Source organism: Corythoichthys intestinalis, chromosome 16 (genome assembly GCF_030265065.1).
Source record: "Corythoichthys intestinalis isolate RoL2023-P3 chromosome 16, ASM3026506v1, whole genome shotgun sequence".
NCBI classification, from domain to species: domain Eukaryota; kingdom Metazoa; phylum Chordata; class Actinopteri; order Syngnathiformes; family Syngnathidae; genus Corythoichthys; species Corythoichthys intestinalis.
The window spans coordinates 35,300,278-35,318,697 of NC_080410.1; the positions used below are offsets into that span (position 1 = coordinate 35,300,278).

Sequence of the window (18,420 nt, forward strand, 5' to 3'; positions counted from 1 at the left end):
TTGTTCTGAATAATTCCCCCTCAATGGGCTGAATAGTAAAACCAATGAGCCCAGTCTACCGCTGACGTCATCCACCTGTTGGGGACGCTAAAGCCCTATAATGGTAGGCGTGACTAACCGGCAGATTAAAAGACTAATTTCTCGTCAGCTGCGCTTTGCTAAATTGTTGTATATAGTCGACTCATCTCAAAATATGGTTCTAATTCACATCATAATGCCATATAAGACTTTTTTTCTCATGTCGTATGCTCTTTAAAGTTGTTAAAATTGCTCCCGTTATTCCATAATTTCCCTTTTGTCTACTTTCGACATGTGAAACTATTTTAAAGATAGATTCAAGTCACTATTTTACCGATTTAGGAGTATTTTAGATAAAAAGTTAATTAGGTTTGCATGGAAGGTTCGCTACAATAGCCTAGCAGGGAAGTGTACTGCTTTAAGATGGCGGCCGTTGACTAACGCCCGCATCTAGCTTTTTGTAGGTGTGCTGCTAACGCTACGTAATCTATAATGCATCTAGTCCTATATAAATCATATCTACCGTAACTTTATGTGAATGTACTGTGTAGCAGCTTTTCGGCAGCAGTCAGGTATGTTGTTGTGTTTTTTTATCTCGTGGCATGAGTTGAGCTAGAGCCGCATGAGAAGCATGATGTTTAGCTACTCTCGCTTCGTTCCTCATTGACCGCGCCGCGCGCTGAGAGTGTTGTACTTCCGCTTTACTTGGCATATTTCAATAATCGGAATTTGGATGTTTGTGAATCGTTCTCAAATCTTTCACGGCCGAATCGCGAATAATCTAAGAATCGGAAATTTTGCACTCCTCTAGTGAGCACTGTGGTGAATCAGCGAAAATAAAAACTTTCCTTCTGTCCAAAGACACTTTTTTGCCCCTTCTATTCAGTTTTGTTTTTTTTTCGGTCAAAGTTTTTGGCATGTTGTCCTGAAGAGTAAATGTTTCTAATCAATTTGAATTTGTTATCATTTACTGATTTTATTACATTTTATTTTTCAGTATCAAATGGTCAAAAATGTACCTTGAGTGTATTTTTACAGTTTGGATGTGACTTTTTTTTTTTTTTTTTTTCAGGCAAATTGATGCGCGTTAAGTCTTTTCTGTTACAAGCAAAACAAAGTTAATAAAGTTATACTTTATTATAAGTTGATCTGTGTTACTTTTTTTTTCTTTAATAGAAAAAAAGGACACAATGTTAGGCTGAGGCGTACTTATAATAGTAATATTATAGACAAATGATACTATTTACAGTGGCGGCAGAGAGTTGGGGGGGGCGCGAAACATTTACGTCTTCCTTGGGGGGGCGTAACAGAAAATAATTGAGAAGCACTGGCCTAAACTGAAAACCGAATATTCGAAACACTTGTCCAAAAACCGAAAATACACATGGATACAATTCATTTTTTATTTAAATTTAAAAAATATATGTTTTATTCCATTATTTTCCGATTTTCCCTTTGCCTTGGCATTGGCATCTAAGACCCCGGAGGCTCGAGAAATTTAGTTTGAAAGGTGCTGATTCAGAAACTCCATGGGAGGGTGCGTTCCCAGTGGCAGTGAGCATTTTGTGCCAAACTCTGAACGCGTCCTATAGCAGAGGTGCTGGCGTCGTCATAGCATTCTGTTAGGTGGACGCACACACGTCACGGCCGATGGAACCTTGATAAATGCACTTTCTTGGAAATTTGGGACCAGAGCTGAAATGAATACTCGATTAACTTGAGTTTAAAAACTGATCCGAGTAATTTTATTCGCCTCGAGGAATCATTTAATTTTGCCAGCTCTCAGCATCACATTTTGCCAGGACAACTTTAATGCGGGAAAACGCGCTGACGTCACTGGCATAGAGCATAGAGGAGGAAGCAATAATATCTGACTGCAGCAGACAACTGCCACAAACTATGCCAACGTTGCTAAAAACTACACCCGAATGATGCTACGGTTGTAGCAGGTAGCGTCTGATGCTACAGTAGTAGCAGATAGCGTCTGATGTGTCTCATAGATATCATATATACAGAACTAGATGCGAAATGAGACTGTGGCGTTAGTAAACAGCCGCCATCTTGAAGCAGGAGACTTCTCAGCGCAAGTTTAGACTAACCTAAAACTTAACTAGAACTTAAAAATAGCTTGACACAGATGGAAATTCAATTGAAAAACGTGGGAAAAACACCTTACTTTTAAGTGAAGTGTGTTATCGCGCGTAATGACATTTTTAAGTAAGAAATAAGATTCTTATTATAAGCTATAGAAGTTTTTTGAGTGAAAGCAGTGAATTAGTAGTTTTTTTTCTAGTCACATCTCAGATGCAATTGTTGGCTGTTTTTAACAAGGTACATCAAATATAAAGACATTGACTGAAAATGGTTCAATATTTAGATGAAATTTTTTGTTTTCGCGTGTACATTTATAATTGCTCTTTACTTAAAAATATGTTTTATCTGATTACTCGATTAATCGATAGAATTTTCAGTCGAATACTGGATAACTAAAATATACGATAGCTGCAGTCCTATTTAGGACACTCGAAAAGTACGTCTCACGCAGAGTTGTTTTCGTCTACGAAAATATTTCTTCAACCAACACTTTTTTCATGATGAGGACGAGACGATAATGAGCTAAAAATGTTTTGGGATACTAAAACATAACACATTTGCCAGTTTTTGTCTGACGAGACGAGAACAAGACGAATATGCGCAATACTTTCCGTCACATGTTCACAATGTTGACATTTTATGTATAGTTAGCCTGCATTTCTAATGTCGATATTAAAACTTTGATTACAGCGATTTCAGAATAAGCCAAATAGCAGTGTTGCGAAAATATTTAGTCAATGAACAATTTCTTTCATGACGATGACGAGCTAAACTCGTGTCTTGGGTAAAACATAACGAGATGGATGCCAGTTTTCGTCTGACAAGACGAGAACGAGATGTAAATTTCTTATTGTGTGTGTAGTTAGCACGCATCATAGCAGTGTTTGGTCGTGTCAGTGTGTGCTGCGCCGGCCCCGCCCTACACAGGTAAGTAAGCGTGTGTCCACTCCGGGTTCCTTTTGTGAAACATGTGTCAGGTGCTGCTTGTTAAGTTTTGTTTTCTTATCTTGGCTAGATATGCCATGTAACATGTAGCGTTAGCATAGCGTTTTCATTAGCATTTAGCATGGCAGTGTCGTCTTAAACTTGTTGCCATTTTTTTACATACAGTTCGTGGCGTACAGATGATTTTAAGTAATTGAAAATACTGTACTGTTTTCCGGCTGAGTTTGTATTGTCATCACGAAGCATGTAACATTATCATACTGTACACTTATTCAGCATGTTGTTCTCTACTGTATTTTTATATTAAACTGCCTTTCAAGATGGCCTAACTGTTCTATGTGTTGGATTTTATCAAGTAAATTTCCCCCAAAAATGCGACTTATAGTCCGGTGCGACTTATATATGGCGGAAAACACAGACAAGACTGAAAAAGCAGTTTCTGCTCTTGCACTCCTCTTTAAAAGAAACTGCTGTATTTGAAGCCAAAACAACTGTTGTGTTTGATAGAACAACATGTCTATATGCTGCCATAGCAGATTCATGGCGCATGAAGCCCCCGAACTATTTTTAATTTGTCCGTTTTACCCTGAAAACCCCCGTTTACAGACGTCGCGCAACCGCTTTTGTTTCAACCCAGCCGTAAAATAAAGGTAATTAATTATATTTATTATTCAAAATATCTGTCGTTTTTAGCTTATAATCATTAATTGATGTCTCATATTTCGTTTAAAAAAATTGACTTTAAAAAATTATTCACTTGCATATTTTAAACTTTTAAACAAATTATGTCACAGTGAAAAAAATGGCGTCTGTAAAAAAGTCACGGATATCTACCTCATAACTATCGCTTAATTGTATTTTTTTTTTTTTTTTTGTTACTGTCGCATATTCTCCAATATTTTAGATGATAAATAATAGACCCAAACAAAACAAAAAAAAATAAATACTAGCGATGTCACGATCCTGATCACGTCATTTTCAAAGTATCGGAATCGGCAAATAAATATCGGCCATGCCTTTTTTTAATATATACTGTATATATATATATATATATATATATATATATATATATTTTTTTTTTTTTTTTTTTTTTTCTTTTTTATTAAATCGTTTTCTAATTGTATTTAACGTTACAGACATAATATGTTACACTCATCCAGCGTCTTTAGTTTAGGCTTAAGGTAGGGTTATCAAATTTATCCCGATAACGGCGGTAATAAGTTTTTTTTTTTTTTAAATGTATCACGTTATAATATTTAATGCAATTAATGCATGCGTTGCACGACCCACTCACGCATTGTCGCGATTAATCTGTAATGGCGCCACTTTACCTATATAGAGAGATAATAGGCAGCGTTGAATGAGTAGAGTGAATTTTAGCAGCCTTTGGAGGCTAATTTTAATTGGCTAAAGCCTTACAATTCCTCTCTCTACGATTAGAAATATCATGGGAAGCAACGTGGGGAAGCAAGGTAGCAATTGATCTTTTTCTTAACACCTTATTTTATTTCCCAACGCAGAGAAGATATATCAATTGGTAGCACTACGCACAGTCATGGTTCCACCTCCCATCATGCATTGGGCCATGGCTACAGTATCATTTACTGAAAGCTCAACAAATACACTAGATGGCAATATTTAGTCACAATATACAAAGTCACAAGTCTTTCTATCTGTGGATCCCTCTCACAGAAAGAATGTTAATAATGTAAATGCCATCTTGAGGATTTATTGTCATAATAAACAAATACAGTACTTATGTACTGTATGTTGAATGTATATATTCGTCCGAGTTTTATTCATTTTTTTCTTAATGCATTGCCAAAATGTATATGATCGGGAAAAAATATCGGGAATGATTGGAATTGAATCGGGAGCAACAAAAAAAAAAAGCAATCGGATCGGGAAATATCGGGATCGACAGATGCTCAAACTAAAACGATCGGGATCGGATCGGGAGCAAAAAAACATGATCGGAACAACCTTAGTAATCAATTATATTTATTATTCAAAATGTCTGTCGTTTTTAGCTTATAATCATTAATTGATGTCTCATATTTCGTTTAAAAAAAAAAACAACTTTAAAAAAATTATTCACTCGCATATTTTAAACTTTTAAACAAATTACGTCACAATGAAAAAAATAGTGTCTGTAAAAAAGTCATGGATATCTACCTCATAACTATCGCTTAATTGTATTTTTTTGTTACTGTCGCATTTTCTCTGTTATTTTAGATGATAAATAATCGACCGAAACAACAACAAAAAATGGGGAAAAAAGTTTAAAAGGGTAAATGTATGAAAAAGAAACTCTTGACCACTCCTTGATGTCTGCGATTTCTGCATCGCGACCCCTGTTAAATTACCATGTTTCACCCATAAAATCCCCCAAAAATCCAGCTGTGGCCATTCACAGCTGTCTTTACACTCAGTGATACATACTACATGGAGTTTTTGGATCAAAACAAGGTAAGCACTCGATAATATCTTGTTAAAATCATGGCGTCTGTAATTCTGCTCTCGCGTGCTCTCACCTCCAGATGGGGTTTTGCTGTTTAAAAAAATAAAAAAATAAAAAATGCCCTCCTGTTCAAAATTTTTATTCCTCCAGAAAATTGAGATTTTAAGCTTTCCAATGATGTATCACACATGCATATCGGACAATTTTGAAAGTTGGCTAAATTGAGGGTCTCAGATAAGAACTTCAAGTGTTTTCCGCCATATGTTTTTTTCCCTCTTCATTGGGCATTTTATGGCTGGTCCGACTTATACTCAGGTGCGACTTATAGTCCGAAAAATACGGTATGTTTTCTTGCAGGATTTCTGTTTTTTTGTTGTTGTTGTTGCCGTTTTCATGGTCTTGCCAATTTTTCTGCAGTTTTCACAGTTTGTTGTTTTTGCCATTGGAAATGAACAGGACTTTTTTGTTTGAGCCTGAGCCACTTGAACTTTTGGAACGTTTGGAAGTCGGAACGGTGTCAGTCAGTCATAGCTTGTGGGCTATGCGGCGCGCTGAAAAAATGGACAGGAAAGACAATTTGGGAGGGGTTCTTGATATTGTATGGGGGGAGCTTAGAAGTGTCTCATTTTAAAATAAATTAACAGTAAAAGTAACAGCTTTTTGCATAAACCCGCACCGTTAGCTGATTACAAGAGATTCATCAAGAATATTTGCCATTCAAAATTTGTAGAAAAGAATATAAGATTCATATTAGATTGAGATGTGAAGTAGGTTTTCTCCAAGTTTCCCTTAAAAATCCACTGTCAAGATCCATACAGGTTGGTTCAATCCATTGAAAGGTACGGTCGTGAAATGTGCCGGAAGGCTGGCCGTTCAGCGCGCATAGCACTGGTCTGAAAGTCTAAATTAAAAACACAGAGCCTTCCCAGCAGCTGTGACCGACCCAAAATGGAATTACAAAGCAAGCCGCTGACCCGGAGATATGGTGCCATCAGAACGCAGGTGGCAAATTCATATGGAGTTAAAAAAGGCTTGGGCACAAACCCGCGGTCCAAGAAAAAGTCGACAAGATCGCGAAGAGCCTTCTTACCACGACGGGCCGCTGAATGCGCTCGGTCCTCTCCATGCCTCCTTTGCCACACTCTCCTCACCGCGGCCAACCCAAGGGGGGTAGTGGCGTAGTCCACAGACTGGGTGTGTGCGTAGTGGCGGCTAGTGGGTGTACGTGAGCTTGACGAGTGTACATGAGCAGAGGGATCCAGAAAAGTGTGAAAAAAACCGAGAGACGCGCTCTTAACCTCCGAGCCCACCCGGCCGGCCGCGCTCTCCCGTCTACCGCCACAACCCAAAGGAACGTGAACCTTGTGTAAAGGAAGGGAACTGGAGCCGGCGGGACGGGGGTCGGGTTGCAGGACTTGTGCTACATTTGCAAACTGGGGAAATATATTTAGCCGGCGGCCCGGCAGGAACAGAGACGTAAGTGCGCTGAGGCCAAGGAGGAGGCTCGGTATGCGGCCGTCAGCCACCCAATGCCCCAGCTGACGTCGGCTGGGATGGGGCAGTGACCAGGGAAACCCCCTCCTCCTCTCTCTCACTCTGCTAGTGCTGGTCCCTTATGGACGCGCAGAACCCTATTGGGGACTGCTTTCAAGTAACTAGCATACAGTCCCTGACTAAAGTCTTGTCGGTTATCCATTTTGTAGAAACAATTGCTAATAACTAGGGCTGTCAAACGATTAAAATTTTTAATCGAGTTAATTACAGCTTAAAAATTAATTAATCGTAATTAATCGCAATTAATCGCAATTCAAACCATCTATAAAATATGCCATTTTTTTCTGTAAATTATATATATATTCTGTAAAATAAATTGTTGGAATGGAAAGATAAGACACAAGATGGAAATATACATTCAACATACGGTACATAAGGACTGTAGTGGGCATTTCACTCTACTGTCATTTAAATCTGTCTATGCTGTCCTCACTCCGAAGCGTCTACTTTTTCCAAAGCTAGACAGCTCGTGAACGACGCCTTAATAATCAGACTTCTTCCTTTTTCATCTGATTTATTAATAAAATGGCCTCAAACCATTGTCCTCTTTAGACCGTCGTAAAACTACAAAAAAAAGTACACAAGCATTGCATTAGCAACAACGTTAGCTTACCATGCTATACAGGTTCACTAAACATAAACAAAAAGCGTCTCATACAAAAAATATAACATTTCACTTACTAACATAATATGTACATTCTTTACAACAACCATACTTACGGACAAATCTTGTCCAAGAATCATATAAGCACAACATTACAACGTAGGTGTCAGCCCGAGACGTCATGCAGCCATACTGAACTGCCAAGAAAACAATAAACCATGTCGCAAAGCGACCACAAGAGTTCGCTGATGGACAGCACAAAAAGCCTTGCTGTAAAACTTACCAAAAGGCAGAATACTGTCTGAGCGGGACATGTGCGTTAATTGCGTCAAATATTTTAACGTGATTAATTTAAAAAATTACCGCACGTTAACGCGATAATTTTGACAGCTCTACTAATAACCTGACTTTAATTATTCACTTGGTTTCAGAAATGGCTCATATGAAGGTTAAAACCCTCCCAAATGATGTTGAATTTACAAAAATATATTTGTTTCACGGACCTATTTAGGTCCTGTCTAAAGGTCTTAAAGCAGAAATGTGAAGTAATTTCATAACATGCCAAATAGGGTCACAATTAAAGTAATTAAAAATTGTCCAACAAATAAATTATATGTTGTACATTTGACAAAATAATCGCGTTTCCGAAGTTCGAGCCTGAAAGGGGACGAACCCGGAAGTGATATTTCACACCGGGAACGCGATGGCAGCTCCATACATACGGCCGCCATACAAAGCCCTTCAAACAATGATTCAAACAGCGATATAGCGTTAGATCGAGCGCAAGAGAGGAGATCCAAGTTTTTGAAGAGTTGGAGGAAGAAGAGGAGGTTGGAATTTTATGTTGGACCCAGGGGTCGCGTTAACCGAATATTTTCTGTCGTTGACCGGTTTTTTAAAACGGTGACGGAAAAAACTGAAGTCCGTCCGTCATTTTGACAGGTTGCAATTCACACCCCAGACCACAGGGTGGCGAGTGAGCATATTAATTAGCTATTGTCTCTCTTAATGCATGACGTCGTTGGCTACTCTGTCAGAATATTGTAGCGTCACCGGGGTCTGGCGGCGGCACCGTGATTGACACATCAACGCGAGGTTCTTATTGGTGCACCCGCTGTGCCAGCGCGTCATCCAATTGGTGGACTAGATTGCCGCCTGTGTATAGACCCCAATCACATGACGTCACAACTCCGCCCCCCTGACTGGAGCCGCCATATTGTGTGTCAGCTCGTCGTGTTTACACATTACCGCTACGTACATGCCTCCTATTACGGCGTGTTTTTCTGCTCGTTAACATTAATAATCAAAATGGTGAAGGCGTGTGTGGCCGTTGGTTGCAGTAACAGAGAAGATAGACGGAGAGACTTGAAGTTCTACTGTATTCTCAGAGACCCGAAGAGGAGAGCGAGATGGACTGCTGTAATTCGACAAGAAATCTGGACACCAAACGATCACCACAGACTATGTAGTAGTCATTTTATATCTGGTAAGATGCATTTAATATATATTTAGAAGATTTTGGGCTGACAACCACAATTAAGATCATTGTGTGACGTTGGTGATTGGGGTCTATATAGTTGCCTCTTTTTCTTTGGGGGCGGAGTTGTTGTTTTGTTGGTGTTGTTGGCGGTAAGCAGAGTAAAAAGAGGGAGAAAAATACCACGACTTCCGTGTCTAATTTTTCGCCGCCAAGCAAGCGTTACAATATTAATTAAAAATGAATGAAAACTAAATACTATTGAATATGTCATCATTATCATTTTAAAAATTTAAGTGACGGGTAAAAATAGATTATGACCGATTTTTATGACCCTGTCAGTCAAAATGACAGACAACGAAAATGTCTAGCGCAACCTCTGGTTGGACCTAACATGTATTAGCCAGACACTAATCAGGATACAAACAATGTGCCTAGACTACCTGACATGGAATGGATACAAGACCCATCGAGATTACAAGATTGGTAAGATATAGGCTGTTATTATTTTCATGATTTGAAGATGCAGGCATTTGTACATAATTTTATGTTTTTGTCTATCTGATGACATTGTTAAAAAAAATAATAATCAGACTTCATGCTCATTTTGGCAGATCCGGCAGCTCTCGTGCATATAAAATAATAATATAAAAACGTTGGGGGGAAAGAAGGAGATGAGTCGTTGATGGCTTTCTCCACTTTATTGTGGCAACAATAAGAAAACAAAATAATAGCGGACTGCCGCCACATTCGACCGGGAAGTTTTGCTTCTCGCTGATCTCCTCCTCGCCTCCGACTACTCCAGCGTCTCTTAAACGGATCGTGCATAGTGTCTTGTTATGAGCTTTTTGTTTACAAATGTATCGAACACACGACGTGCTGACAACTTTGTTTCTTTATTAACACATGGAGCTAACAGTACGAACACAGCTTGGGGCTCTCGGCAGGGAGTGGCGTCTAATGGCGTGAGGATATGTAGTTTTTTCACACAAGCGAACAGATTACAAAGCACCACTTCACTGTTGTCCTGAGACTACATTTCCCATGATTCACTGCGTGACCTGCGCGCTCGCTGATTCGCAGCCAGAAATTAAAACCAAAACGCTTGTTGTTGTCACCTGTCAGCGGCTCTCGTACGTAAAACACAAACTAGAAGGCTATCAAGCGATCACCGTGAAAGAAACGCCGAACCGTACAAATGCAATGCAATGCTTAAAGCATGAAGGTGGAAATACATAACACAAATACAAATAAATGTGCACAAACTCACCGGCGGTGTGTGTCTCTTACGGCAACGTGACCGTGAATTACCGCTACACCCCTTTCCTGATTGACAGTGGATTAACCCTTTCGGACAAGATCGTAGATGACGCACAATTTAAACACGCTTAACCAAGCGAACGCAACAACAACTATGATCGGGGATTGCCACGAGTTAACTTTCGGCTAACGTCGCTAGCTTATACTGTTCAATCCACAACAGTTGGCAGCTCTGCTTTGACAAAGTCATCAGTCATCTATCCAAAAATCACACTTACTTTTTGGCAAATCCTTGATCATAAGCAGACCGGTTAAGGAAGCAGGCATCTTCGAAGTGTTTGCAGCAGAGAACACTACTCGATGATGGCGTGAAATTCATTCGCTTCGTGCGAACGAAAGATGTCCATTTACGTGCCCTGCTATCCTTTGGCCACTCATACAACTTTTCGTTTGAGTGAGAACAAAACATCGCCACACACCGCCGTGGCATCTTACCGAGAAGCAATGCAATAAACAATACTGTTCTATGGCGGACTTCCCTCGCACTTCCCGGTGTGACGTAATTTCCGAAGATTTCCAAAGATTGCCGAAGAAAAGCATTTTCGTTGTCAAGGGCGTTGCTATGGGTTAAACAAAGAATCTGGAAGGGTTGCGTTAATAATGAAAATATGCTTATATTTGTTTAGCCATTGATATTATTCAAAAACATGGTTGGCCAACCTTAGTTCACATTTCCGCTTTAAATCCATTTAGCAAAGCGCCAAAACACACTGCAGGTCAGAATCATAAACATTAGGGCCAAGTCTAATGTCATCTACTCCCATTCCAATGAGTCAAAATTTTACATCTCCAGATCAAATTCTACATCAATTTGGTCAAACATATGATATGTCCTTTCAAAATTAAGAAGACGAGAATTCGGATTTGTAGTCCTCCAGTGAATAGGGCCCATTATCTCCACTAGAGGGCAACCTTTGAACCGAACTGAGTGAAAGAAGGATAACCACCAGTTGGTCAGACTCTGCAGCAACTGGAGATCTGCTGGGATTTAGTATATGTCAACACTGACAGTAGCACTGCACAAACCTCCAGAACGGTGGTTCTATGTTCTTTCCGGAAGCAATGCGCCTCAACTAGTCACAACACCTGAATATTGAATTGTGGGGTTGTGGCAAAAACACTTTTCTTACACCACCACCCCTCCCCGAAAAAAACAAACAAACAAAAAAAAACATTTATTTCCAATGGCAACAACATTTAAAACGTCAAATTTCAAAATGTTTCTCGTTCAACATTTTCATCCGGTTCACATAATTTACAGATAAAAAAAATTTTGGAAAATCAAAGCACACAAAATTTGTATACAGTTTCTGCCAAAAACATACTGTTCTATCAAAATTTTGACAAAAACATCCCCATTTATTTCTAATGGCCCCATTCCATCTCAATAGGAAAAAAATGTCCTGATATTAACAGGGATTGACCTGAAAAAGCCACAAAATCTACAGGAAGTGATCCAGAACGAACAAATGTCAAAAAGGATTGGACGTCTAGAGCCGTCAATGACAGACAATGAGTTAACAAGGAAGTGAACTGAGAATGCTCCTAAATTAATAGGAAATGACCGAAGATCTTCATCTTCTACTTTGACGAATAATTTGGTTAAAGGGTACCACGGATAGTATGACGTGTAGTTCTTAAAAGATAAATGTTAGTACAAGTTATAATAATTTGATATTAAAACCCCTTTTAATGTTTTTGTTTATTTTAAATAGTTGGTCGCGGTGACCTCACATGGGTACGCTGCAGAACTTCCACAGTGTCACTCTTTAACTACATAAATATGTAATCTGTTCTCCCCTTCCAATTTTAGCCCGAGTGAAACATTAATGAGAAGGATAGCAAAAGCAAAGTGAACAGGAAAGACGGGATGAGACAAGTAGCATTCATGTGTCAGGTTCGCTAGTGACAGCATTCTCCTGCTCTAGTGACGATAGCAGGAGAGTGTTTGATGTCAAAAACTGTTTGCAGATCTTCATGTTAAACTATTGTGTAATCCCATTTATTCCAATATTATTATGGAGATAGTTAGCATCCAGAGCTGTCGTGTGTTTTACATAGGATTAGGGTATACAGTGAAACACAGCAGTTTAATTATTTTTGCAGATAGCCCGAGCATCACAGCACACAAAATTGTTGATGCAGTTTGCATCTACTGAGACGTCTAATAGCATCTAATGACGTCTTACCTTATTTTTGTCACGTAAAAGCAGATGTCCAAATTGTTCATCATCTTACCGGTGTTCTCAGACTTTATTTATCTTTATCAGACTTATCAGATGTTGCTCCAGAAGCTTGCTTCCCGGTGATTAAGTGACACGGAAAACGAATAAATGTATTAACTTAGTTTGATTGCTGGCTATTCGTATCATTTTCTGCCCAACAGATTATAATGATGCCTTATTTTGCACATTGAGATCTACGAGGCAGAGAAAGGCGAGTGGACACAGGTCGGCGCGCCGTTTATTGGCATAAGCTTCGGCAACTCCTCCTTCACCACATCTAATTGAACATAAGTATGATATAGTGAAAATCAAAATAATATTTCTAGCTCTCAAAAAATAATGTTCACAAAAATAAAAGTGCTTCAATCTGTATCAATGAGGCCCTGTTCTCACACAGTTTAACAACAATGCAAATAGAACTGGCATTCACAAATTCACAATCAAAATAGATATGCAAAATACACATAAAACTTACTCAGACTTTGGTCAAACTACTTAAACATTTTAGCAACTCGTTTAGCTCAACAAATACACTGGATGGCCATATTTAGTCATAATATTCAAACTATGATGCTGGGAGCCATTATCAGGTATTTTAGCTTCTCAACATACAATTAAACATAGGAGTGGGAACCTCTTGGTCCCTCACGATACGATACGATTTGCGATACAAAGCTCACCATAACGGTGATCTGACGATATGACGATACAACGATTATCGATACATTGGTCAGGAAATCATTCTAGGATATTCGACAAACAACTAATTAACAGAAAAACAAGCTTCTAGTCTGAATTGGAATTAGTTTATCACTAGTAGACATCCAATCCATTTGAACTAGGAGGGTGGCAGCGAATGAAAGAATGTTCATTCCCTCCCACTTCAAACGGATTGAACGTCTATGGCTGTCAGTGGCAGTCAATGCCAGGCAATTAGGTAATTTGGGGCCATTTAAGGTCTTACTGGAACAGCACCAAACAAAAGTTCCAGCATCATCACCTTGTCCAATGCAGGTTCTTGACTCTTGACAAGGTGATGATGCTGGAACTTTTCTAATGCAGATTCTTGACTCTTGACAAGGTGATGATGCTGGAACTTTAGTTTGGTGCCATTCCAGTGAGATTTACAAAGATGATTGCCTGAAGGAGACGTCAAAATTCCCCCAGTCCTTGATGATATGGGGCTGCATGTCAGCAAAGGCACTGGGGAGATGGCTGTGGTCAAATCTTCAATAAATGCACAAGTTTACATTGAAATTTTAGACCGCTTTCTTATCCCTTCAATTGAAAATATGTTTGTCATTTTCCAAGATGACAATGCATCATGCCACAGAGCTAAAATTGTTTAAGCATTCCTTGGAGAAAGACTCATCCAGTCAATGTCATGGCCTGCAAATAGCCCACATCCCAACCCTATTGATAACCTGTGGTGGAAATTGAAAAAAATTGGTCCACAGCAAGGCTCCAACCTGCATGGATGATCTGGCAACTGCAATCAAAGAGAGTTGGCACCAAATTGATGAAGAACACTCATCCAGTCCATGCCTCAGAGACTGCAAGCCGTCATGAAAGCCAGAGGTGGTTCAACTAAATATTAGAGATGTGTTTTGATTGTTATTTCTTTGTTTGTTTCTCACGAGTCCATATTTTTTCCCTCAGGATGGAGTGATTCAATATATATTTCCCTGCAGTTGCTCTATAAAATTAACATTTACTGACCTCTACAATGTTTTTTATTCATTTCTTTTTGTGTTTCTGAATGCTAGAGAGTTGCACTTTTGAACTAATTCATTATTTTTTCAAGCTTTTTATCCGAGTTTGTTCTAAGTGATAAAATGTCTGAGTGAGTGCTCGTGCGAGACTGGTGATTCCATACTTTTTGCTAGGGGTTGTATTATGGTGGAAGATTTTGATAACAACTTGTTGGTTCCTTTTTTTTCTTTTTTAACATTGACACCTTTTTAAAACGATATCTCAATTCTTGGCAGGAGCATATCGATAACCTTTTGGGAAACAAAGTATCACGATATATCACCATTTCGATATTTTGTCACACCCCTAATTAAACATAAGGCACAATGGTGAATAAAAAGAAAACTACGGCGTCAAGGGACAAAACGCACTCATTGGCTTGCTCTCTAATTAATTTAAAACTCGCCGTTGACACCTTGTGCCATATTTAAATCACTACCTCACATAGTTAAAGAGTGACACTGTGGAAGTACGGTCAACGTGGCCATTTGTCGTCACCGCCCTGCGACATTGACAACAATGGCGAGCTACTAGTTAATTTTTTGGTTTAAAATTTTACAAATTTGATTAAAACGAAAACATTAAGAGGGGTTTTAATATCAAATGATTATAACTCGCACTAACATTTATCTTTTAAGAACTACATGTCTTTCTATCCGTGTTTCCCTTTAAAATCTGAAGCGATACCCAAAGATTTGGAAAAGCCCTGCAGTTGGCATGGCAACCAAAACCTGGTTTAGTCTCATTTCCCTGCATTTATGCCTACCGCTAGCAAGCTAACATCACATTGTTGTATGAAGGAGTGAATGTTTTGATACTATCATCGGTGTATCACTTCTATCAAAACACATCCCCTTCCATCTACGGTGCGCCATTGCCCAGGAAAGCGCAGCGTACGTCATCCTCATCGTGTTTTCGTTGAACTTGACGCGCGAACGGGGCTACGCAAACAGGTAGGCCGCGGTGGCGCCCACGCGCAAAAACAAGAGCGCCGTCTCCCTCGCATTTCCATCCCGGCGTGGCTGCGCGCACGGGGAGATTCAGTGGCCCGGTTGCCATGGAAACCAAGCCCCGGTGTACCATCCGGCTCCGCCGACGGTTGATTGTGTGTATTTCAATGAGTATGCTCTTGCGTAGGTGTGTGCGAGACTGTAATGTCTACACGGGGGCATGAAATATAGGGAGAATGTACACATCCTATGAGGTCCCGACAAGGTGGCCCTCTTTTTTGGATGAAAAGGCAGGAAGTCAGCAACAGGTGGCATGAGAAACCAAAATTAAAAGGACATTTTACAGTTGATCCACGTCTTCACTTATTAGTTTAAGGTTTAATTATCATATTAAGTAACTTGATCCAAGCCTAAAACAAAGGAATTTGCTATCATTGGCAGCCATTGACGGCACTAGACATGACTGAACATCTAGCTTTGGCAATGGTCAATGGAATTAAAAAGTAACACTAAAGTTGATATAATTATTGCACACATGGTTACCATTTATGCTATCCTTATTATAGGTATTCAGCAAAAGAGATAACTTGTGTCTAGTCAGCCTTTTCTTTGTCCTGGGCCATGTGGCCCTCATGTAGTCTCTGTATTCTATTCTACAGTATGTTCTATGTTCCTTTACTGTTCCTCACATCCTTTTGTTTTCCCCTGAAAAAAGAGGGTTGCATTCATAGCCGTTTAACTTTTGTGGCGGGTGGTGGGGGCAAAACATAAAACATGAACTGCAGTGTCAGCAATCAAATTAACTTACAAAAATATATGCTCGGATAAATACGGGCATCACAGCTGTGTTTATATGCATGCGTGTGTGAGCGCCCTTTTTTCTGTCTTGAAGAGTGGAGAAGTAGACGCCATATCCTTTTTGACTGAATATTCCACTAATTCCAGCCAGGAATATTTATGATAATACGTTGAAAACAAGCATTTTTTTTTCTGTATCCTATCTTTTTTGAGGGGAATCCTAAATCAGGCTGCTTAGGACAGCTTTTTGGCCGAGACCGTGGTCCATTGAATATGGTACGCCCGGTGGTGGCTCTGTTATACAAAAACTCCCCTCACCATTTTAGCAGTGCTCTCCGGCATTTCGCTCGGTAGTTGTCGCTTTTAAAAGCTTAGGTTTGAAAAAAATCATGTATATTCATCTTGCCTTTTCTGTCTTCAGGTGGTTTTAGTTAAGCAAAGCAAATGACCGTCTCTAAGGTGCTAGTCACATGATCTGTTTGAAAAATAATTTTGACCCATTATAAAAATATTTGGTAACACTTTACAATAAGGGTCCCTTAATTAACATTAGTTAATGCATTTTTAGACAATAACACATGTTTAAGTAACATGACAATAATTACTTCAATCCCTTATCTAACATTTATTAATATATTAATTAGCATGAGTTAATGCATTAGTTAATGCATTTTAAGACAATAACTAATGTTTAAGTAACATTACAATAATTAATATCATGGCTTATCTAACATTTATTAATATATTAATTAACAGGAGTTAATGCATTAGTTGATGCATAACCAGACAGTAACTAATAGTTTGGTAAAATTAAAAATACTACATTAATACATTACTTAACATTAATTCACATATATATTAGTGCATTAATAAATAGTTATTAATGTATACTGGTAAGTGATTATGTTATTTTAAAATGAGAAACACTGCTCATTTCACGTGAACGTACCTCGTAAGTATTACTTAACCTTAATTAACCATTACTGAATGTTTTTTGGACCCTTATTGTAAAGTGTAGCAAATGAATCCCTTAACTAAGAAATTATAAAAGCTAAAGCCCCCCCCCCCCTTAACCTTTATTAACCATTACTGAATGCTTTTTGGACCCTTATTGTAAAGTGTAGCACATGTGTCCCTTAACTAAGAAATTATAAATGCTAAGTTCACGAACCCTAACCCTATATAGGCCTTTTTTTTTTTTTTTTTTTTTTTTTAATTTTACCAAACCATTAGTTACTGTCTGGTTATGCATTAACTAATGCATTAGCTAATGCATTAACTCATGTTAATTAATATATTAAAAAATGTTAGATAAGCAATTCTATTCATTATTGTAATGTTACTTAAACATTAGTTATTGTCTAAAAATGCATTAACTAATGATAATTAAGGGACCCTTATTGTAAAGTGTTACCAAATATTTTTTTGTTCATTTCATTCATTTTGGTGTTTGTTTTGTAACTTTACAACTTTTATAGGGTACATTTTACCGGCAAAGTCTTAATTTTAAATTCATATACAGGAAAGTCAATTACGGCCACCATATGGCCACGTGTATGGTTGCATTACAGCAACCAGGGGGAGCAGCTACCTACTAACCTCTATAAAAGCTACATCGACTTCCTGTGTTTTCTTTTTGTACATAAACCTAGCTTCAAATCTAACAAAAATGGTATCGAATATTTTTTCGATTAGCAATATCGAACTGAAAGTTTTAGTATCGTGACAACAGTATGGCAAGGTTGTGGTTACAACTAGAGGATTAATATGTGGACTTTTTTCCAACAACAGGTTATCTGCTGATTAACAACAAAAATAAGCCGATAAACAAGGATTTTGATCAGGCATCTGTGTGGGCAACTGTGGCCACCGCTGAAGGCCCCAGCAGCAGCTTGAGGGCAGGCTGCTACAGGAAGCTTCAGGCTTGCCTGTTTTGTAAATATTTTAAGATTTTTTTTTTTTATCTTGCATGATAGAATATGCAATGTTGCTTTCGCCTTTTCAGGGGTTTAACGAGTGATCCGTACACTCTAAATATAACTCGTAGCGTTAGCATAGCTTTCACATTAGCATTAGCTTTATTGTTGCAAGCATCCTCTTAAAATTCTTATGTGTTTACATCTCGTCGTGACGTCCTAGTGAGTTAAATTATTACTGTTCTTGCTGAGTGTCCCTAATCATAAAAAGAAGTGCCGCGTTTGTTGGTTTAATAGCAATAGACC

General features: G+C 38.6%; 1 protein-coding gene across 2 annotated transcripts in view; it reads right to left on the minus strand.

The window, feature by feature from the left end:
* The window catches only part of cacnb1 (calcium channel, voltage-dependent, beta 1 subunit), a 113,476-nt gene that overhangs the window by 76,433 nt on the left and 18,623 nt on the right, over positions 1–18,420 (minus strand). The gene's annotated exons all lie outside the window — the stretch shown is intronic.